This window comes from Sminthopsis crassicaudata, chromosome 1 (genome assembly GCF_048593235.1).
Source record: "Sminthopsis crassicaudata isolate SCR6 chromosome 1, ASM4859323v1, whole genome shotgun sequence".
Classification (NCBI taxonomy): Eukaryota; Metazoa; Chordata; class Mammalia; order Dasyuromorphia; family Dasyuridae; genus Sminthopsis; species Sminthopsis crassicaudata.
This window is the reverse complement of record NC_133617.1, coordinates 301,764,021-301,787,244: the sequence shown is the minus strand read 5'-3', so window position 1 is coordinate 301,787,244 and position 23,224 is coordinate 301,764,021. Positions and strand designations below refer to the sequence as shown.

The 23,224-nt window shown below is 37.1% G+C and overlaps 1 long non-coding RNA gene across 2 annotated transcripts; it reads right to left on the bottom strand.

The window, feature by feature from the left end:
• Nucleotides 1-2,027: 2,027 nt before the first annotated feature.
• On the bottom strand, nucleotides 2,028-5,487 carry LOC141549474 (uncharacterized). 2 transcript variants are annotated; one of them, XR_012484365.1, is made up of 3 exons: nucleotides 5,284-5,487; nucleotides 5,057-5,175; nucleotides 2,028-2,794 (listed from the first exon to the last, which is right to left on the bottom strand). It is a non-coding gene; the product is annotated as an uncharacterized LOC141549474 (long non-coding RNA). The 2 variants fall into 2 exon arrangements; XR_012484364.1 differs by having other exon boundaries at nucleotides 5,292-5,487.
• Nucleotides 5,488-23,224: the final 17,737 nt, after the last annotated feature.

Here is a 23,224-nt window from a genome sequence, read left to right as displayed (position 1 = left end):
CGGAACCAGAGTTCCAGTGGGCAGAAATCCTTTGATATGCCAGGTGTAAGGCTGCCATGTTTGGGATCTTTGCAAAGAGAGGACTCCAGCTTGGCTCTTTTATAATAGGGGGCTTTGGCTGCAAGCTGAAGAGGGCTGGTGGGTAGAGTCTCAGATTGGCTCTGGGCTGGGTTTCAGCCAGGGTTAGAATTTGAATTGAATTCAATAGGTTTCAGGACTGAGCCAGATAACAAAGATAAAACTGTTTGTGCTTAGGGTGGAGTCCCCTCCCTGAGGCAGAGTCCAAGGAGGTTTTCTCTTTTAAGGATTTTTCAGAGTTTTGGGGTTCCTTTGTCATTCCCCCTCTCAAGCAGTTAAAACTTAAATTCATTTAAAGGAAAAACATTTAGGGCAGTGTCCCTTATTGAGGCAGAATTGAAGATTTTTCTCCAAGGATCTTCAGAGTAGCAGGGTCCCCTCTTCAATATTAGTTTAGAGGTGATTATAGCCTGAACAAAGGCAAAAGCTGCGTGAATAAAGAGATGGGGGTCACATGTGAGCCATGTTATAGAGGGAGAAACAAAAACATTTGACATCTGGTTATTGTGAGCAGGGGGAGTGTGAAGAATGGAGACTAATGCCAAGTTTATGAACCTGGGAGCCTAGAAGGATGGTGGTACCTTCAGTAGAAAGAAGCAAGTTTGGAAAAGGGGACTATTTGGGGAAAAAGATAATGACCTTAATTTTAGAAGCGTTGACCTTGAGACATCTCTGAGACATCCAGGATTTGAGCCACAGTTCTGCTGTTGATGATTTGTATGATTTTTGGCAAGTGATTCCACCTATTTATAAAAAGATAAGATTGAACTAGATGATCTTGAATCTCCCTTTCACTTCTAAATGTCTTGCTTATCTTTGTAGTCCTTGTCTTCCTAGAATATAGCAGGTGCTTGGTAAATATTTACTGAACAAATGAAAAAATGATTGAAGAATGTCTTTAAAATACTCAATTTTTTAAAAAATAAATGGTCAAAATCATTGCCAATTTTGTTTATAGAAACAGTTCTATATATTAAAACAAAATAATTGTAGCATATATATGTATATAATATGTAAATTATAATATATAGTATCTAATTATTGCATATACTACTTATGGAGTTCACTAAAATAATATAACATTGCAATAATGTAATCTATGTTGCTTCCTAAATGCTAATCTGTGAAAGGTTTTAGAAAAGGAGAGGAAGCATAGTTCAGTAAAACCAGCCCCAGACAGGGATCAGGAAGCCCAGCATTGGAGCCCCAGCTCAGCTATATACTGTGACCTTTGGCAGAACACTTCAACTTATCTGTAAAAATGAGGGGATTGAATGAGAGACCCCCAAGCTCAATACTTCCAACTTATCTGTAAAAATGAGGGGATTGAATGAGAGACCCCCCAAGCTCCCTTCTAACTCTAAAGTTCTTTGAGTGTTTACCAGAATCAGAATTCCTGGCAGCTGAAGTAAGCAGTAGGGCTCAGGGGCTGTGTGGGTTGGCCCGTCTGTAGGGTTGAGGGCATAGGGAGTGAATAAAAAAGATTCTCCTTATGTTTTTTCCTCCTTGCTGGGAAAAAGAAACTTTGCAAATGAACCAGTGCGGCATTCCCTTCCACCAATGCCAGTAGAGAGGGAGAGATAAAGTTGAAACTTTAAATAGAAGCAGCTGTTGGCGGCCTCTGCTTGGGACCTGAGGGATTTGTTGTGTACATTCAGTGGAACAATTCTATTTGACCCAATACATATTTTAAAATCCTCTTCTACTGTGCTGTTTTCAGTGTTTGGCTTTAGTTTTCTCCTAATCAGCAGGCTATTGGAGGATCTGCATTCCCCAGCCGTTGACATCATTTCAACTGGAGACATCAGGTTAAGCAGACCTAAGGTCAACTAGGCTTGTGCTCAACATCCCAAGCCAAACATGTTCTGTTTCCATTGCTATTCAATGCCTTTGACATGTAACAGGAATTCTCAGCCTTTTGGGTGACATAAATGCCTTTCATAGACTAGGTAAAACCTATGGATTTTTAAGTGAATAAAACAAACTACATAAGATTACAAAGGAAACCAGTTATATTGAAATATACTTATTAAAATATTTTATAAAAAACAAATCCATAGTTGAAAGCCCCTGATTTAGAACAAAGATAAAACCATAAAGATTTTAGGGATTATATAATTAATGGCAATAGTGATTTTTCAGAATCCAAATGCTTGTAGTAGCTAAGAATAATAGTAATTTCTCTTATACAAATAGCATTACAAGGTTTTCAAAGTGTTTACATATATATTTACAATATACATTATATATTTTCACATTGTGTGTGTGTGTGAGAGATCTCATTTGAGCCTTAAAACAGCACTGGAGGTAGATGCTATTATTTTCATTTTTCAGTGAGGAAACTGAATCCCAAAGGAACAACATAGCAAGTAAGGGTTTAAGTTGAGATTCAAACTTCTCTGTCCATTGTCCAATCCAATATAGTATTCTATCTCTCAAGAAATATATATTAAACACTTCCACCTCTATTCCAAGACATTTTAGGATAACCACAAAAGTTTTCAATGTTGAAATCAACAAATAGATCTCTTGGGGGGGGGGGGGAACATATCCTGATCTGCAAGGTTGAGACATTGTGTGGTTGAGCAGAACCACAACAGGACATGGGGGGACTGATAATCCAGAGCAGAGTCGTTGGGCTCCTGGTGGTGAAGAGCCACCTTGACAGCCTGTGGCACAAAGCTGTTCTTGCCTTCATTGTCCCTTTTTGTAGTTCCTAGGAAGAAAAAGTAAGTTTGAATGAGTGAGAGACAGAGACAGAAATAGAGATAGAAAGAAGAAAATATATATTAGACTCAACTGTGGATGTATCTTATTCCAATTCCTTTACTTTAGAAGAATAACACTCTCACTTTGCTGTTCATGGCTCCTATAAACTCCTGGTCCTTCACCTCAGATACAGGAGACAGGTGGCTAGCCAGGCTCTCTCTCATCACAGGTTCTGCCGTATTACCTAAATCACAAAACACACTTGAATGCCAGGCACAGCTGAAAAAGCTTGGCATGTGACTGAGATGTAAAGAGCCTGTTCCTAGAAGCCAAGTTGCTTGCTTCCTCCATGTTATATCTAAAACTGTTAGTAAATGGTAGCTACCTGAATCTTTAGGGGGCAGATTTTAGGAAGCAGTGGCCCTGAATAGTTCAGGATTGACCTGGCCCCTATAAAGAATAAGAGGATGTCCTTGACTTACAGCTGCTCTCAGAGATTATGGAAATCTGGCAGCAGCAGCAGCAGTGTTAACCTCTGAGATTTGGGAGAAAAATGTGACTGACAACATTAAGTATCTACTTTGGCTTTTTTCCAAGTGAAGAGCAATCATCATTGGTGTTGTTCAGTATTTTAGTCATGTCTAAACAGTGCCTTGTTATTTCCTTCTCCGGCTTATTTTTCAGATGAGGAAACTGAGGCAGACAGTGTTAAGTGACTTGCCCAGGGTCACACAGCTAGGAAGTATCAGAGACCTAGTACTCCACTTTATGCATCATACCTTCTACTCATATAATGCCCTTCATCTAAGATTCCTATATGTTTGACAAAACTCCAACTTCAATGCCTCATTGTAAGTCATTCTAAGGCTTATTTTTTGAAGGCACAAAGGTTATATGCTCGAAGTCCATTTCTAACCTTAACCACCCAGGACAGCATGACTTTCTGTTTCCCTGTCATAAGATCATAAATCTTCATTTGGAAGTTTGGAAGGAAACAATCATCTTATACAACCCTTTCATTTTACATGTAATTTCCCCTTTCAAAAATGGCAAGAGTCATGAATAAGAGGTGGTTTGGGGAAGTCTCTCCCAAAAACCCCAGAAGAAGGAGTTAGACTTTGGACTATGCAGGTGATTCAGGAAAAAATAGCTTCAAGACATGGTGGCACCGTAGCAATCATGTGCGAAGGAACAAAGCACAACTCGTCTTTTGACTTTGAGATGAAAACAGAGTGAACAGCAGAAGCTTATAAAGGGATTCTGAATGTATTTGAATAGATCAGGTCAGATTGCAGGGCAAGCAATAATGCACAGGTGGTGAGGAGACCACTACAGACGACAGAACAAAGCTGCTGTTTCCTACCCCCAATTTCCCTTTTCCCACCCTCAATTTCCCTTTTCCATAGTGCCTAAGAAGAAAATTAAGCTTTCTGTCTCTTAGTAGCTTGCTAAGCTATGAATCTTTATATAAATAATTTCTTTCATCTAAATTCTCTTTAATTTCTATGCTATTAAAAGCTATGGTTAATCATTCAAATGTTTGTTAACAGTGCTTGGATAAGTGTGAAGGAACTGAATGGGGCAGACCCTGAAAGCAGGTGATCTAAAAGCACTTATTTCTATAAAGTTCAAGTCAGCAGCTACAGAACATGATTTCTGGTAAAGGGCTCAAACTCAGTGCAAAGGGAATATTTTTATCATTCATCAGTTAACACTGTCAGAGACTAATTGGCTGGCTCTCATTCAGATTCCACCTTCACCCTTGGCCAGGTCTGAAAGGAAACAACTCCCCTACAAGGAAGTGTCTAGTGAGAAAGTCATCTCCCAAGAAAGGAGAGCTTCCCAGCCCAAACCAAAGGGTCCACTCCACTTGTCTACTCCTCAGCCAAACTGTGAAGACCGTTTAGTACCTGTGAGGAAACTCACAGGGTCAGACGAGAGATTAAATAACATGCTCAAGATCACATGGATTATTGTAGAAGCAACATTCAAACTCAAGTCCTGTGTTTTAATTTTCAGTTCTCTCTCCTTGCTCCAATTAGCCCTGGAGAATCTAGAGGGTAGGGATCATGCTGATGAAAATGCACTTAATGTGTGTAGGTATATATGTATGTATTTATATGTTCATATACATATAATACATAAGTGATATCATATACATAGATATACATTTTACCTTTGTATCAGCCTTATGAATTAAAAAGTGAAAACATTAGTAACACCCTATTTTACAGATGAATAGACAGAATCTTAGAGAGGTTGTAATTACCTGAAGTCACATGGCTATTACTGTTATTAGAATCTAGACTTGAACCCAGATCCTTTGCATAGCCAGAGCCCTTTCTCCTACATTGTCCTCTGATATTTCTTTTGGATTCTCTCCAGTACCTGAGCACAAAGTAATTATTTAGCATTTAATAAATACTTGTTGAATGAACAAGTGAATAAATAAACATGTAAAAACACATACATATATGCTTATCTACACATATATACCTACAAACCTTTGGAAATCTTGTCCGAGATGACACCAGATCATCATCTCTCCCTGAAGATTATGTCTTCATCAGCAGTTGCCATTGAGGGCAGCCAAATAGGAAGTCACCAATTAACTCATTTAACTGCTTCCTTAGTTAGAATGGTTCAGGCATTTATATGCACACAAATGAAAAATAACCAGACATCAGGATTACTTTTTACTCACACACATTCGCAGCCATAGAAATCATAGATACAAATGAGTTGAGATTAGAGCCCATAATTCCAGGAACTGGGAAGGGAGCAAACGGGCTTTAACATTGAACTTACTGAAAAAATTTCCACTGGGTTGATCTGGTAAATATACTTCCAGAATGCAAAGGGCATGTAAAGGTAAAGGGTTTTCTTTTCCAAGAAAATCTGAATAGGAAATTTTCAGCATCCAGGTTTCTAGAAACCACTTTAATAGGCTTTATGCATTTTAATTAATGTTTTCTTTTTTTTGTACTCCTGCCCAGACATGGTTCATATGAAGGGCATAGGCTGGATTTTAAAAATGTAATAAACAAATAAATTCAAAGGCACTTAAGGCCACTTAGGAAGTAGCAGGGAAAAAAGTAAAAATTGGAGGGTTTGGGTTTTTTTTAAAGAAGAAACTAACTAAAGAAGAGACAATGGTCAGGATAGGACCCCACAGTAACTGAGATTATTTAATGGAAAAAGTAGAAAGAAAGATAGACTTAAAATGTTGTAGATAAAAAGGATCTTAGAAGTCATCTAGTCCATCTACCTCTTTATTAATTGATAAGAAAATTGAGGCCCAGAGGTGATGTAGCTAAGTAATGATACAATTGGTGTCAGAAGCCAAGTCTTCCTACTCTTTATCCAGGATACTTCCCACCATCTCTATAACACTATTTGCTGTACTGTTCCTATTGTAATAAATGGAAAACTGGAAATGACCTCAGAGAATACAATTTCAAACACTCTCATTTAAACATAAGGAAACTGAACTTTAGGGAGGTTAAGTGATTTTTTCCTGAGCTAGTGGTAGAATGGTATAACAACATCAGTTCAAATCTGACCTTAGACCCTTCCTAGCTATGTGACCCCGGGCAAGACATTTACCTCTATTTGCCTCAGTTTCCTCATATGTAAAATAAAAATGATAATGATAATAGCATTATTATAGATTTGTCATGATGAGCAAATGAGAAAATATTTTTAAAGTGTTTGGTATGGTGCCTAGCACAGAATAAGTCCTTAAAAATATTTGTTTCTCTCCTTCTCCTAACATCAGACCCAGTGTTCTTTCTGTCATACCAGATATCTTTTTCTTTTCATAACAAGATTTTTACATAAAAAACAGATAACTTGGTAGTTTCCTACTCTGATCCTACATTGTGGTATGAAGGCGACTCTGGATTCTTGAAGGTTATCCCAGAAGATTCAGATGGAGAAGATTCAGCCTTGAGCCCTAATTGAAGAGGGATTCCTTGTGGATGGAGATATTCTCCACATGTTCTTATTTGTGGTTCTCATTTTACCAATTGTATCAAACCCTGGAACATTGCAGAATCCCCTAGAAGAATTCTACTATCATTCAAAAGAGTTCATCCTGACTATCCACAGAGGTAAGGCTAAATAGATGAAACATGTTATTGCCCATATCACATCATGAATCTTTATGAAAAAACCTATAGGCCTTGCCCCTCAGTAAGTAAATATACCTTGGACATACCAGAATTGAGTAGGAAGAGGTGAATGAGCTGGCTTGCTTGTTAATTTAAAAGCTGTTGAATGACCCAAAGTTTCACAAGAAAACAAAGGCCCAAATATTAATACCTTCTACAGGTACTGTAAGACCATGGGAATGGAATACAATAATTTTTGAAAAATTAAAAAATTATTATCATGGGGACCAGCTAGATGGGAATGGATGGAGCATCAATCTGAAGTCAGGAAGACCTAAATTCAAATCTGGCTTCTCACATTTTACAGTTATTGACTGTGTGACCCTGGGCAAGTCAATGAACCCCAATTGTCTTGCCAAAACCAAAACCAAAACCAAAAAAACCCTAAATTATTCTCATGGATTTGGGGATCTTAGAACCAAAGAGAAGGCAGTTATCTGCACTTTCTGCAGTCCTCATTAACTATAAAAAAGCCTAAAAATAGAACCAGATTTAGAGACATTGTAACTGGACTATTAGAAAATCAGATATAGAGGAAAATTTATTAAAGAAAAATCTTAAGGACTTATCTTAATGCTTATGGATAGAAGAGAGCCCTACTCTTCTTCAGGAAGAGGGAACTCTGAGCACAGAAGTGGAAGAACCTTTATACTTGCTAGTTTGGCGTTAGCCCCTCTCTTCAGAAAACAGATTGGTCCTGTCCCTTCCGGGTTACAATTTTTCTGATATGCCCACTACATGTTTTCCCCTAAATATGTATAAACATGTTCCCCTCTCCTCATTATACATCCCATGTTCAGAAATGGTAGAAAACTCCTCTACGGGGTATGTTTTTTAATATTCAGTTAGCCTATTAAACAGGCACAATAATGATTTGGTCAAGTCGGGCCACTGACCCCAGACCCCAACTAGTTTGGACTGGATGGGTTATTATCTTAAGTTTGTGGTTTTCTCAAAACAACTGGAACTATTCAGAATTGTTCCCGTTCTCAGGAACTTGAAATTGAGGAATGACTGACCAGATTGTGGTATATGATTGTGATGGAATGCTACTGTGGTATAAGAAATGATGAGTTCAGTGATCTTAGAAAAACATGGAAAGACTTCCATGAAATAATAAAGAATGAAATGAGTAGAACCAAGAGAACATTATATAGAGTAACCGCAATATTGTTTTAAGAATGACTGAGCAAATAAGTCATTTTGACTATTACAAATATCTAAATTAACTATAAGGGGCATTTGATGAAAGATGCTATTTGTATTCAGAAAAAGAACTAATAAATAGAAATATGAATAATATGAATATGAAATTATATGAAATGAATATGAAATAACATGAAATATGAATAAATAGAATAATATATATGTAAGTATATATATTTATTTACAGACACACACACAGATATGTGTGTGTGTGTGTGTGTGTGTGTGTGTGTGTGTGTGTGTGTGTGTATCATATATATTTGTACCTAATGGTAGCTATCTCTAGGGCAACAGCAAAAAAGAAAGACTATCCACAAAGATATATAAGGATCATATTCTGCATTGGTGGAGGAACTATTTTCACAGAAACAAAACATAGATCTTGCATTATCAAAAGTTTGCTTAAAAGACTATTTAATTTAGCACAGTACATTTAGAACTGAAGACATGGCTTTGACAAGACAAAGCCTTAAATCTTGGTCTGCTATTTATCATTTGCATAATCCTCTGGACTTCATCTATGAAAAGAAGAAAATAGAGATCTCTAGGTTCCTGCCCAGTCCCAAATCTCATGATCTTAGAGGCACACCCAGAAGGTGGGACTGTTCTAATAGAATTAACAACATAGATGCTATTTTATCCTTGTTTAATAGGGCAAACAATCCTTCCTCAAACACAATGTTAACTGTCTGACTCTGGGAAAATTATTTAACCTCTCAGTGTTCCAGGCAATTTTTAAAACTGTAAGCCACATAAAATTAGCCAATTTACTTCACTACAAAGTTTTCACACTAGAATTTGATCAGGCAACAAATATTTATTAAGCACTTATGATGTGCCGGACATTGTACTAAGCACTGGGACACACAAAAACTCAAAAACAATGAAAGAGACCACATGCAGATAACTAGATATCTATAGAGTACAGATAGGGTAGATGGAAGGGAACCTCAGAGGGAAAGACACTTGCAGAGAGTGAGCTTTACAATAAATCTTGAAGTAAACTAGGGAAATTAAGCTGCAGAAATGAGGAGGGAGAGCATTTCAGGTAGTTATAAAGGTGGAAGACAGAGAATCGTGTATGAGACCAGCATAGTTGAAATACAGAGTATTATAGAAGAGAAGGGAAAGGAATAAGCATTTACATAGCATTTAATATGTGTCAAGCATTGGACTAAGCTCTTTTACAAATCTGATCCTCATACCAATTCTGGAGGAGAGGAAGTGTTAAGAGAACTGGAAGGAGAAAGGGGGTTATGAATAGCTTTAAGGGCCAAACAGGAGTTTATACTTGATCCTGAAGATAAGAGGAAGTCACTAAAATTTATTGGAAGGGGTGGAGAGGAGCATGACATGGTCAGAGCTACACATCACCAGGTATTCCCTGAAACAATGAAACCATAGGTGCAATCCTCCCTCTCCAGCCAACTCATGATCCTCAACAAACATGACAAAAGTCAATGTGATCTAAAAGATCCTAGGAAGCAGCTAGAGGGTTCAGTGGATAAAATGCTAGACTTGGAGTAAGGAAGATCTGAGTTGAAATCTCATATCAGAAAGTCTTTTAACATCTGTTTGACATAAGCCACTGAAGAAAGAAATAGAAAAATACAGCAGTCTCTTTGAAAAGAAAACTCCATGTAAGCCATGAAGAATCAGACACATTAAACACCAAAACAATGTAGGCAGGCAAAGTATAACTTGGGATCCTATGCATGATTCAAATAGGCCTTAATCTATGTTTTTAGAAGACAGAAGAAAAGTTGTACTGTTTCTCTAGTTTGCAAACACAGATACTAAGCATTGACAATTATTCTGACACTGGAGAAAAAAAAGCAACAGTCAGCCAGCCAGCCAGCCACCCACCCCTTGATTTAAACATAGTCCTATCATTGAAATTGGAGGATTGTCTTCTTTAAAATGTTTTGGGCAACCTATAAACCTCAATGACTATTATTACCCTAAAGTGTTTCCAATATTCCTTTCTTTCCACTAATAATCTTAAGAGTTTTCTAAGCTTTAGGTGTGAAACTGCTACCCTGTCAAACAATAAAGCCAGGCCAGGATGGTTTGCGTTTGGATACTTGACTAGTATTTCAAAAGTCCCCAAACAAAGATTGAAAAAAAGGGGGAATCAAATGTGGCCTGAGAAGCACTTTTTTCTAAAGAACAGGTGTTAAAAAAAAGAAAAGGGAAAAAGGTGATAAATGGTATCAGATAATAATAAAATATTATATAGCATGATACAGAGGGGCAGTTAGCTAGTACAGTGGATAGAGTGCTGGGTCAAGAGTCAAGAAAATATCTTCCTGAGTTCAAATCCAGCTAGAGACTGGTCTGGAATAAGTCACTTAACCCTGTTTGCCTTAGTTTCCTCAATAAGTTGGAGAAGGAAATGGCAAAGCACTTGGAAAACTATCTTTGCCTAGAAAACTTCAAATTGGTGGCATGAAGAGTCAGATATGATCAAAAAATGACTCAACAATCACATAGTACAATATAGCGTATAGCAGTAGTCCTCAAGCTTTTTAAATAGGGGCCAGTTCACTGTCCCTCAGACTGTGGGAGGCTGGACTATAGTAAAAACAAAACCTCACACTCTGTTTCCGCCCCTCAGCCCCTTTGCCATAATCCGGCGGGCCGAATAAACGTCCTCAGTGGGCCGCATCTAGCCCACGGGCCATAGTTTGAGAACCCCTAGTATAGAGAATTGATCTTAGTATTTGGATGTCCTGAGTTCAAGTTCTAACTCTGACTATGTGATCCTAAGCAAGTCACCTAATTATCTATTTTTTTTTCAGTACCCCAAAGGACACTCTGCCAAAAATGATCATAATATTGAAATCACATCACTGTTTTTCTCTAGGTTCCAGCTTCTTCATTTATAAGAACAAAAGGGGCTAGAATGGGCCACCAAATCACAGATATTCAGAATTGGAAGAGATCCCAGAAGCCATAGTGCAACCTGATCAGGTCCACTCTACCATATCATTCTTACTCTACTCTATTTCCCTGCCTTGTGTTTTCACCTCCAGAGAATAAAGTGCCCCTTCTAAACTCATCACCACTCTGCTAACTCAAGCTAGAGTCTCTTCTTCTCTGAGATTAGAGGGACAGCAGAATGGAGTATTAAGCTCCTCCAATGCCTTTCAATGCAGAAAATGAACTTTGGTGTTCACTACACTCACCCTCTCCCTGCCCACCACACACATATATACTTTCCCTGCCTTCTTTTGTGTTTGGTCTTCCTCAGTTAGATAATAAATTCCTTGAGAGCTGGGATTGCCTTTTTATTTATTGTATACCTAGCACTTAGCACTGCATCTGGCTCATAGTAACAAATGATGTCCATTGGCTTGAATTGGATTTTACACAGTCATCCAACCTCTATTGGAGAAATGACTCCTTCCAGGATGGCCTATTCTGCTTTGGGACAGCTTTAATTGCTAAAGAAATTTTTCTTTAGGTCTGTCTCTCTGCAGTTTTTACTCATGCATACTCATTCTGCTGACTGTGATCAAGAAGAAAAATTCTAATCTTTCCTTTTTTTTCCTGATTTTTTTTTTTTTTTTTTTTTTTTTTTTAGCAAGACAAGTGACTTGCTTAGGGTCACACAATTAGTGAGTGTCTGAGGCCATATTTGAACTCAGGTCCTCCTGACCATCAGGGCCTTTCTTTCTTTCTTAAACTTAGAGAATAATAAACTTAGAGATCACACTTATCATGTATATTATCATGAGATTTTGTTCACATACGGGTTGGTCCCACAAGTGGCTGCTGAGTTCCCTTCCAGCATTCTGTAATTTGATGAAATCTGTTCTCTCTAGCACTAATTCCTATAAACTTAGAAAGCTGATTAGTGATTTGTATTAATAAAAGTGCTTTCAACTACATTCTTTAATTTTCTCCAACTATAGAATATATCCCTTTGCCAACTTCATGGAAATTAGTAATAATGTCCATCTGACGGGGTGGAGTTCTCATGTGCCCTTTCTTTCGATTTTTAAGCAGTCAGCTTTTCGGGAAGGACTTTCAGTTTTCAAAAATGATCTTGAAAAATGCTCAAGGCATTTAGACCATCTGCTCTAAAGAAATAGAAGATTTAAAAACAAGAAGACATTATTATTACAATTGTCAATGACTTATGATGGTTATACTAAAGTAAATTTCCTTCTCTGGGGAACAGAAACAATAATATCACCCCCTCACCCCCCCCCCCGACAAAGCACTGGGAGATTTTTGCTCAGAAATTTTTCAGCAATGGAAAAGGTAAACTAAAAAAGAAAATCTCAGACACCTTTCTGCAGTGGTGATATTTCTAAGTCTATTCAAACACAAAAGCCCTGTGCAGCTGTTATAGAATGGGTCTAACGATAATAGGATTGGGCCATTTTGAAAGTAAAAGTGAAATAAAAGCCACTGCATGCTTGGAGTAAGAGGCATTTCACTGTTCATTAAGCAGTTCCAGTCAGTTAGAGCATAGTGCTAATGAGGCCAAGGTTTCAGATTTTCTCTCCCTATAATACCGCTTCAATATCCTGATGGATCCACCATTTCTCAGCAAGATCAAATGAGATAATACAGGTAAAGCACTTTGTAGACCTTAAAGCACTATATAAATGCTAGCTATTATTACTATTATCTTCTCTTCCTATCACCAGTGCAGATCATAAATCATCCATGTCTCATATCTTGTGAATTCATCTGATTTTTCATAAAACTTCCATAGAAGACTCTAAAGGATTCTAAATCTTCTAGAAAGTTAAAAGCTGAAGACCTTCCTATGTTTTTATTCTTTTTCCAAAAAATTTTGTAGATACCTTTATTTATAAAATTTCCTGTAACATCACATTCTTTTCAGTGATTGTAGGTCTCATTTAGAAAGCCCTGCAGTATTTTAGGATTTAGTGTAATGAATTTGATACAAAATTGTTCACCAAGGAAAACATCTTCAGTACTTTACCACGCATGTATAAGGAGGGAATCTCACATCAGTTTGGACTCTGTGTTTGACATTTTCTAAGCTGGGATGAACATAGGACTTTTTTTTTTTTTGGAGATATTTCCTGATTAGCCACAAAGGAAAAGCCAACAGATAAAGAATGCCTATTATGGAGACAATTAGATACATTTGTACAATCACCTTAAAGTACTAGCCTGTTGGTACAAATATCTTGCAGGGAGGCTGTGAAAAGACAATGAGTTGTAGAGATCAGAGTGGATTGCTTTTGGAAAATTATTCAATATTTTTAATGAACTCCCCCAAGCTTTATTCTGAAAGAAAGGTCTATATTTTGAATATTAATATTCTTTTGATAATCCTACGTGGATATGGATCATTAAAGAATACAGTTACCAAATAGGTAAAGCCATAAGTCATCCAAAGGGCAATGGAAAAACTCAAGGTGGGTATGAATAGGTAGAAGTATATCCCAAATGAAAAAGTGTACATGAAAAAAAATGGAATAAAAATATCATTAGGGAGAGTTATGATCAACAAAGTTAGTGGCAAGAACAAGGGATGAGAAATTGATGGCCCATAAGTTCCATTGGTGCCATGTTAGGAGATCTATAGGAAGGCTTCCAGTACATTGTATAATAGATAACGTCTGAGGAAATAACTGAGGAAAAAAAGGTTTGAGATTCCAAGCATATAGATTTACTATATAATGCATGCCAATTTTATAATAAATAAAGACCAGGTCCCATCACCTTGGCACTAGATTCCAAATATATGGGGGAACAGATTTTTATGCATTAAAAGAAAATAATTAACAATATATAAACTAGGAAAGATTAGGTAATTTGATTCCTAATTGGAGGGAAATTTGGTGCTTTACAGCTTGGGAGGGAGAGAGTGAAGAGGTACAATTCCCTGTAATCAGAAAAAAGAAGTGTCATGCTCCCCCCATCCCAACTATCTGTATTCAATCGAAGGAACAAGGAAATGATAACTTATTGGCCGAAATGAGGCTAGTTTTCAGATAAGATGCATGGGTTGTTTGAAATGTATAGTTGTGAGAAAATTCTTTGCATCAATCTTCAGTTCTGACTAGATTTTTGGTCAGCATAATTCAGCACCTTAGTTAAGGGTTCTAAGCAACAGGTAGAGGTCGTCCAGCTTCCCTATCATATAGAGCTAGGTTCAAACAATATAATAAAATGTTCTCACAATTCTATGCTTCAATTAAATTTTCTCATGACAAAAATTGGACTTGACCCATAATTGAATAGAAAGGGAACTGAGATAGATCTAAAATTAAGTTGCAAAACAGAGTCAGTATGGTTCAGGCAATTCCCACAGTAGGATGAATTTCCCTTGGATGGCTTATGAGAAGATATGAACAAAAGACACAGAAGATGAATAGAAGTCAATAGGTGACATTTTATATCACTGTAGAGATTACTGACATCAATAAGATACTTGTTTTTATTTAGAAGGCAGATGAAAAGTTTTATTATTTTTCTAGCTTGCAAACATATATACTAATCATTGACAATTACTCTGTTGCTGTTACTGGAGAAAAGGGAAGCAGCAGACACCCACCTTCTTCTTGATTTTAAAATTCATATCATTGAAGTTGGCAGATCATCTATTTTAAAGTCTCTTGGCCAACATTTATTTTTTCCAGTTAATGATATATTTTATTCTTAATATAAAGCTTTTTATTTTCAAAACCCATTCATAGATAGTTTTGAGAATTTGGCCTTTCAAAACCTTGTGTTCCAATTTTTTTTCTCCTTCTCTTCCTTCCATTCCATCCCCTATATGGCAAGTAATCCAATATATGTTAAACATGTGAAATTCTTCTGTTCTTATTTCCACAATTATCATGCTGCATAAAAAATCAGATCAAAGAGGGAAAAAAATGAGAAAAAACAAAATGGAAGCAAACAAAAACAAAAAATGAAAATACAAATATGTGATCCACACTCAGTCCCCACAGTGCTCTCTGCATGCAGATGGCTCTCTTCATCACAAGACTATTGGAACTGGCCTGAATCACTTCACAGCTGAAAAGAGCTATGTCCATGAGCCATGTTGTCTCACTTTATTCTTATAACAACTTTCTGACAAAGGGAATGAAAATATCATGTGCACTTTGGAGAAGAGGAAACACATTCTGAGGGTCTATTCCATGCTTGAGATCTCGCAGCTATTAAGAGTAAAGGCAATTATAGAACTTGAAGCCTCAGCTTCCTCTTCACTATGCTTTTCCTATATCTCTATATTCCTATATCCCTTTCAAAGAGAGGATCCTAGCCCTAAATACTCAGTCCCTCTTTGCTTCAGCATTCCCAGTAAAGCTGATGGATTCATTTGCTCAGTTTCTGGTGAGAGATGATGGAAGGAGAGAGACCATTAGGCCTTCTCTCCTCTGAGATCTTGGGACCTAAAAAGCCCTTGGCTCTTGGCTTTTGATTTTTATTTTCCATTCAGGTTCAAGAGATTAGTCTTTGATTGGAATTTTCAATGCTGAGAAATGAGGCCCAGGAATCTGAGAACTGGAATCCAAGCTGGGTTTTGTATTCCACACAACAACTATAACCTAAAATTCAAGGAGGAACCTTCTGGACTTCATTCCAGCTGAAGAATTCATCTGGACATGAACTTAGTGAAGCTTAAAGCTATATTGGGAACTGAACTAAGTTTTGAGCCTTTTCTTCCAGGGACCCAGGTGCTAAAGGGAAGAGTGTGCCCCCCCCCCAGGAGGGGTACATCTGTACATTTGTTCTTATATATCTTGAGTAGGTGTCCCTTTGTAAAAGTCAGTTGATGTTGATTGATTAGCTGGGGTGAGGGGGGGAACAATGAAGGGGACAGAATGGAGCTGATGAAAGCAGGGAAAAAAAAGACATTATGCAGCTCCCCTGGATTGTCCCCTGGAACCCAGAGGGACAGATGTCCCAAGGTCTGACCATGAGCAAATTTGTGCCAGAGCATAAACATTCAAATTAAGATTGGTTGAAATGTAAACATAAACATTCAAATTTGAGGAACCCAAAACATCAGCAATCTTTGACCTCATCAAGGTGAGCATTCCCTGTCTAAATAGAGACAGCTTATCAAAATTTTACCCTCCACAATTCTTAATATCTTCTCCCAAATCTTTCATAGAAGACATATTCTTTTGCTTCTTTATATGTACTGGATATTAGTTTCAGTATGATAACATATTAGTTGTGTAATATTCTAATTTAATATAATAAAAGTAGTAGTTAGATAATACAATGGATAGAGCACTGAGCCTGGAATTAGACACACAGGGAGGCACTGGCACAGAAATAAGAAAATGATTTTTTCATTGTTCTCTACCTGGCCAGACCACATCTGGTATCTTGTGTCCAATTCTGAGCACAACTATTTAAGGATGTCATTGACAAGGTGAAGACCATTGAGAAATCATCAAACAAACTTCCTCATTGGAAGGATCTGAGGATATTTAGCTTAATGAATAAAAGATTTAAGGAAAACATGAAAACATTATCACCTACATTAAAGCAAGTACACAGAAGAAAAAGGAATTAGACATTCTTTGTTTCATCACAGCCATATCAAACGACTTCAAAATAAGAATATTTTCACCTCAGCCAAGTCCAAAAAGAGATGAGTGATCTAAACATTCCCACCAAGAGATTTTTTTGGGGGGAGATAACAACTCTTATGAAGGAATAATCATAATCAAGACAATATATATATTGTCAAGATGAAGGGCTACCCATTTATTATGGGACTACAAGGAGGAAGCATCTGGCTCATCACACCTCCCTGTTAACACCCTATTGAAAAGACTCATTCACATTATTCTGGTTATAGCTAACTGCCAAAGGTAAAACTTGTGACAGAGCAATATAAAACTTCCTCAGGTGCTTTCTTGATTCTAATGTAGTAGATCTGGGTTACAAGTGTAAAATTAAGGGGCCATTATAATGGGACAGCCACATTTGCCCTCAGGAACCATGAATTTGGATTGCAGAGATCTTCAAACATCCATTTTCTAGACTTCAGCTCAAAATGGGCTCTGTTAGCCAGAGAGCCTGAAGAAGAATAAGCAAGATATCAGCTACAGGCCATGAGAATGGACAAACAACTGATAAGGCTACATAAATCAGAAGGTTTTCAGTCATGTGGTCAAGCAAACCAGAAACCACTCTATTCCTTCACTACTACTGACTACGGAACAGGCTTTTAATTTTGCAGTGCATTATCACACTGAACTGGGAGTTTCCAACAAATGGTGATCTTACTGTTTCCTTAGAATAATTGTGAGGCACACTAGGGATAGGAAAAGTTACTTTGACTCTGGACTAGACATACGCCCGTCGTTTAAATTTCCTTATTTCTAATGAGGACAGTGACCCAAGTCCATAGCCTTGGAATCATCCTTGATCCTTCTCTGTCCTTCAACCTCTGAATTGAATTTGTTGCCAAATCTTGCTGATTTTATCTCCACTGTCTTTCACAATGATCTCCTTTCAACTATTCTAACCTAGCTCTCATGATCTCTCCTGACTATTACAATATCCTTCTTATCAGTCATCCAGCCTTGTTTCTGTAGTTTATGATCCATCCTCCACAAAACTCCCAAACTGATATTCTTCAAGTATAGATTGTCACTCTTCCTCTCAAGAATTTCAGTGACTCCCTATTTCCTTCAGGATAAAATCCAAACAACTGTGGCATTTAAAATCTTTCACAATCTTGCTACAAGCTATTTTTTTAAGAGTGATTTCACATTATTATTCCTCTATGTATTCTGTTTCAGTCAAACTAGGCTATTTGTTGTAGATGCCATTCCTCACAGGCAGATATTATATCCATCCGAGACTAATTCAAAAATAAGAATATTTTCATCACAGGCAAAAATGTTTAGTAAAGGAATATCAGATTATAGTTCAACCATAGGAAAGTGGTCTGACCATTTCTCCTGAGAGATTTTTTTCAGGGGGGGAGAGGGAAGGTTAGGTAGCAGCTCTCATGGGAGGATCACCATGATCCTGTCTGTAATGGACTTCTACTTTTTGTAACCTCTGGCTTCCTCCAAACTCAATTCAAATGTCTCCTCCTCTACCAGACCAGTTTCCAAATCCACCCCATTTTTGGTATTCTCCCTTTCAGCCCTGCTAAGTGGTATAGTGGATTGCACCTTTGGCCTAGAATCAGGCCTTGAACCTGAGCTCAGATCTAACTTTGAATACTTAGTAGTTGTGTGACCCTGCATGAGTAGCTTAACCCTCAGTTTCCTTATCTGTAAAATGATCTGGAGAAGGATGTGACAAACCACTCTGGTATCTTTACCAGGAAAACCTCAAAAGGGGGTCACAAAGAGTTGGCTATGACTGAAACAACTGAACATTTAATATCTGCCATGCACTGTGCTAAGAGCTTTACAAATGTTATCTCATTTGATTTTTGAATGACCTTGTGAGTAGATGCATTTATTATCCCCATTTTAGAGATAAGGAAATGGAGGCAGATAGTGGATAAGGGATTTGTGTAGTATGGTCATGCAGCTAGTATGTAATAGAAACTGGATTTGATCTCAATTCTTCCATCTTGCCTTTAATAATAATATAATAATGACAATGTAGTATAATAATAATGATAATCAATGCTTTTTTTTGATGGAAACTCCCCAAAATAATGTGACTTGCCAAGGTTCCATAAGAAGCAATTCTAAGTGACCATCCAAGCAGCAGCAGAAGTCTGCAATCCTTAATTAGTTTCTTTGAGCAGGATTTCTCTTACAATCCCTAGCACAGGGTTGTAGCAAGAGAGGGGTTTTCCCCTCAGGTTGTTGTTTTTCTGTAATTTCAGTTGTATCTATCTCTTTGTGATCACATTTGGAGTTTTCTTGGCAAAGAGAATGGAACACTTTGGCAGTTCCTTTACATTTTTTTTAACATTTTACAGATGAGGAAGCTAAGGCAGAAAGTGTTAAGCAAATTATCCAGGTCCACACAGTATCTACGCTGAATTTGAAGTCAAGCCTGGCAATCTATCCATTGTGCCACCTAACACTTTTTCCTTTTAAGACTCAAGCTTTTCTCTTCCTTACAGCCCCATGTTCCTTATCAGATTTGACTAGTAGTTGGTTTCAATTACTCCAAGGCATTAACATACCAAAAGTACCAACGTAATAAAAGGAAAATCTTCAGTACTTCTGAGAGACCCCTTGAGTCAAACTCAACCAGTAATTTCCAGCTTATGTGACCTCTTCAGGATGATCACACCTGCTCAGTGGGAGCTTATCAGAGGAGGGTGTCAACCAGCTGCACTTTCTCCTCCCCCCCCCAAAAAAAGTACATTTTTGGAGTTGAAATCTTTAAAAAAAAAATAACGACCATCTGTGTTAACTTGTACTTCATAAACTAGGAATAGGCAAGCCACCAGAGAGATCACCATTTGAAAACAATTAATGAAAATATTTGGAACTGAAAGCAAGGCCACACCTTTTGGTTCTACTGAAACACATTTCAACAGGCTGAAATTTTTCATAGGAAGAAGCTGGAAACGTGGGAAGCTTTGGCTAAAGATACAGAAACCATCTTTCTTCACCCTCAATGTTTTTTATCTGCAAATAAAATCCAAAACCCACCTACTCACTGAATTAGTCAGATTCAAACTCAGCTTGAGGATGAGAAAGCAATGAAAACAGGATTCTCCCTACCCCCACCTCCAGCTTTAAATTTATTTATTTATTTGCATTTTCTTGTGACAGTTACTGACTTATTCTCCTAAGGATGTATCAAAGTCTGGCCAACACAGTTGTGCTCAGAGATCAGGCTTGTGCTTCCCCAACACTTTCTTCAGTACTCCAATGCTCCCGAAATACACACTCCAAACCTTCTTAACTATTTAATACATCACTTGGCAAGACTCATAAACTTGGCTCTTTTAGGTATTTATAAAGTCCATTAGCATTTACAATTGCTCTTCTGAAGCATTGACTTTCTTTCTTTGATGTCAGGAAAAGAAAGGCAAGGGAGAAAGATCACATTTTGGGGGATAGCTAAAGAATGCTTCAGAGAGGTGCATCAACAGTCTGCTGCAACCTACCATGATTAGAAGGAGTATTTAGACATTTTTAAAAGCATGTTTTTTTGATGACATTATTTAAAATTCATTGAATGCACACGATATCATGAGTTATAATTTTCCACTCACCTGCATATGTTTTAGAGTCTGATATGATTTCAGGGCTAGTTAATATACAATTAGGAAGGTTTCAAATGAAAAGAATTACAGCAAGAGATGGTTCTAGTTGCTGGAAACACCAATTTTTAGAAAATTGAAGTAGGTTTTTATAAACTAAAGTGATTTTTAAATATACCCAATAGAGCTACCGAACACCACAAAACCTTCTCAGAAAGCAATATAGCAATGCAAGAGAGACTGATATCTTCACTTACCCAGGAAAAACAAAGTAGAAGAAAAACCATTATCAATAGCAGAAGACAACACATTGAGTTATATATCCTATGTGATTATATATGGGCACAGATAAGTTGGGTGTTTTCTGCAGTGGAGAGTGATCTATACCCAAAACTGAGTATATTTTATATTGCATATTTTAGAGATATCGAGAGTTTGATTCCAGATCACTATGATAAAGTGAAAATTTCAATAAAATGAGCTGCATGAATTTATTGGTTTCCAAGTACTTATAAAAACTATGTATATAATATATTGTAGTCTATTAACTATATAATAGAATTATGGCTTAAAAAATCAATGTACATACTTTAGTTTAAAGATATTTTATTGATAAAAATGCTAACCATCATCTGAGTCCTTGGTGAGCTGTAATTTTTTTTTGCTGGTGGAGATTTTTGCCTTGATGTTGATGGCTGCTAACGGATCAGGCTAGTGATTGCTTATATAGAGTTATTAATTGATCTAATTTCAATATTGTTGTGTCTCAAGGAATGGGAATGCCCCAGGTGAGGAAAAGAAACTGGGAACAGATTGTTAGTGGAGCAATCAGAACACACATTTATCAATTAAATTCCCTGTCTAACATGGGTGCAATTTGTGGTACCCCAAAACAATTAATAGTAACATGAAAGATCAGTGATCACAAATATGAGATATATAATAAGATAGTAGGATATATAATAATAATGGAAAAGTTTGAAATATTGCAAGAATTACCAAAATGTGAAACCAAGGCACTAGAGGATTATATGCTATTGGGAAAATGACATTGATAAATTTGCTCCATTCTGGGTTAGCATAAACTTTCAATTTGTAAAACAAACAAACAAACAAAACCTCACAGTATCTGCAAAGCACAATGAAGTGAAATACAATAAAATGAGATTTGCCTGTACAAAGGGCCCAGACTGGTTGTTAGTCTGAACACTCCTCCATTAATCTGTATCCCAATTCATCCACAGCTTGCTCTGGTGGGTAGTCCTAGATTTGGAGTCAGGAGGATTCCAATCCTGTTTAATCGCCTGTTCTGATATTAACAGTGTGACCACAGACTTCTCTTCCTTATCTATAAGAGGGATTTGTTCCTGGAGTCAAGTCAACAAGCATTTATTAAGTATCTACTATGTTTTAGTAGATGTGTTCATCCATTAGGATACAAAAATTTCTCAAGGATAGTCTAATGGGGGAGACAGCAGGCAAAAACTATGCAGAAACAAGATATATACATAATAATTTTAGAGGAAAATCACTAAAATTAATGAGGTCTAGGAAGGACTTCTTATAGAAGGAGGGATTTTAAGTGAGTCTTAAAGAGAGCAAGGTAATCCAGGAGATGGGGAGGCAGAGAATTCTAGGCATGGAGAACAAACAGGGAAAGAGAGCAAAATATGAAATAGGAAGGGCTGAAGGGTTTAAAATACAAACCAATGATTTTATGTGTGATCCAGGGAATCACTGGAGTTTATCAGTGTAAAACAGAGTACACATGTGACTTGATCATACCTGCACTTTAGGAAATTTTATTTAGCAGTTGAATAGAGGATCTATTGAAGTGGAAAGAGACTTGAGGTAGGCAGACACACCAATAGGCTATTGCAATAGTGTGTGAGATGATATTGCAATATTGCAAAGTTGTGAGGTGATAAAGACCTGCACTAAGGTGGTGACATTATCAGAGAAAAGGAGAGGACATACAAGAGAGATGTTAGGGAAGTAGAATTGATAAGATTTAGCTACTTATGGGGATATGGTTTGAAGGGGAAAGAGGGTAATGAAAAGTGAAGAATCAAGAATGACCCCCTAATTTGTAAGCTTGAAGCCTAGAAAAATGATGGTGACCTAAGGAAATTAGGAAGAGGGTAGGGTTTCTTTCTTTCTTTCTTTTTTTTTTTTTTTTTTAGAGGGGGAGAATGAGTTCTGTTCTGAATATGTTAAAAGGATATATGCAAAAGATAATGTTGAGGTAAAATGATAAGACTTGGTAATTGAACATGGTGGAGATGTAGAGTGAGCTGAAGAAGACAGGTCAGTCAGTGTTAACGATGAAAAGAGTAGGTTCCATTGGGTGATGAGGTAGAATTGATGCCCATCTCATTGTCTTACCAGCACTCCCTTTTCATTAAATAAGAAGATATCTCACTATCTTCTTCTCTAAATCTTCTGCTCTTCTAATTTTTTGTTACCCAAGCTTGAGTCATTTTTATCTTATTTCCCCAACTAATCAGTTATCAAGTCCAGTTAATTCAACCTTAATAATATCGTTTGCATTTATCTTCTTCCTTTCCTCACCATCACAACTATTTCCCTTCAGGCCTCCTTACATCTTTGTCAGGAGAATTGTGTGACATGCCAGGGAAACAAATGAGACAAAAAGGAAGAACAAAACAAAACCTTTCCTGGCAAGGAAAGACAAAAATGAAATTGTCCTATCTTCAGAGAGTTTGATGATTTCCTGAATTCCCCAACTAAATATTTCTTTCTTCAGAAGAATGTCAACACTTGAGTCTGGGATTTAAGGTCTTTCACAATCCATCTCCAACTTGCCTTCCCAGTCTTGTTCCTACTACTCCTTTCATGTACTCAACATCCCAAACACAACAGATAATTCTTCATTCCCTAT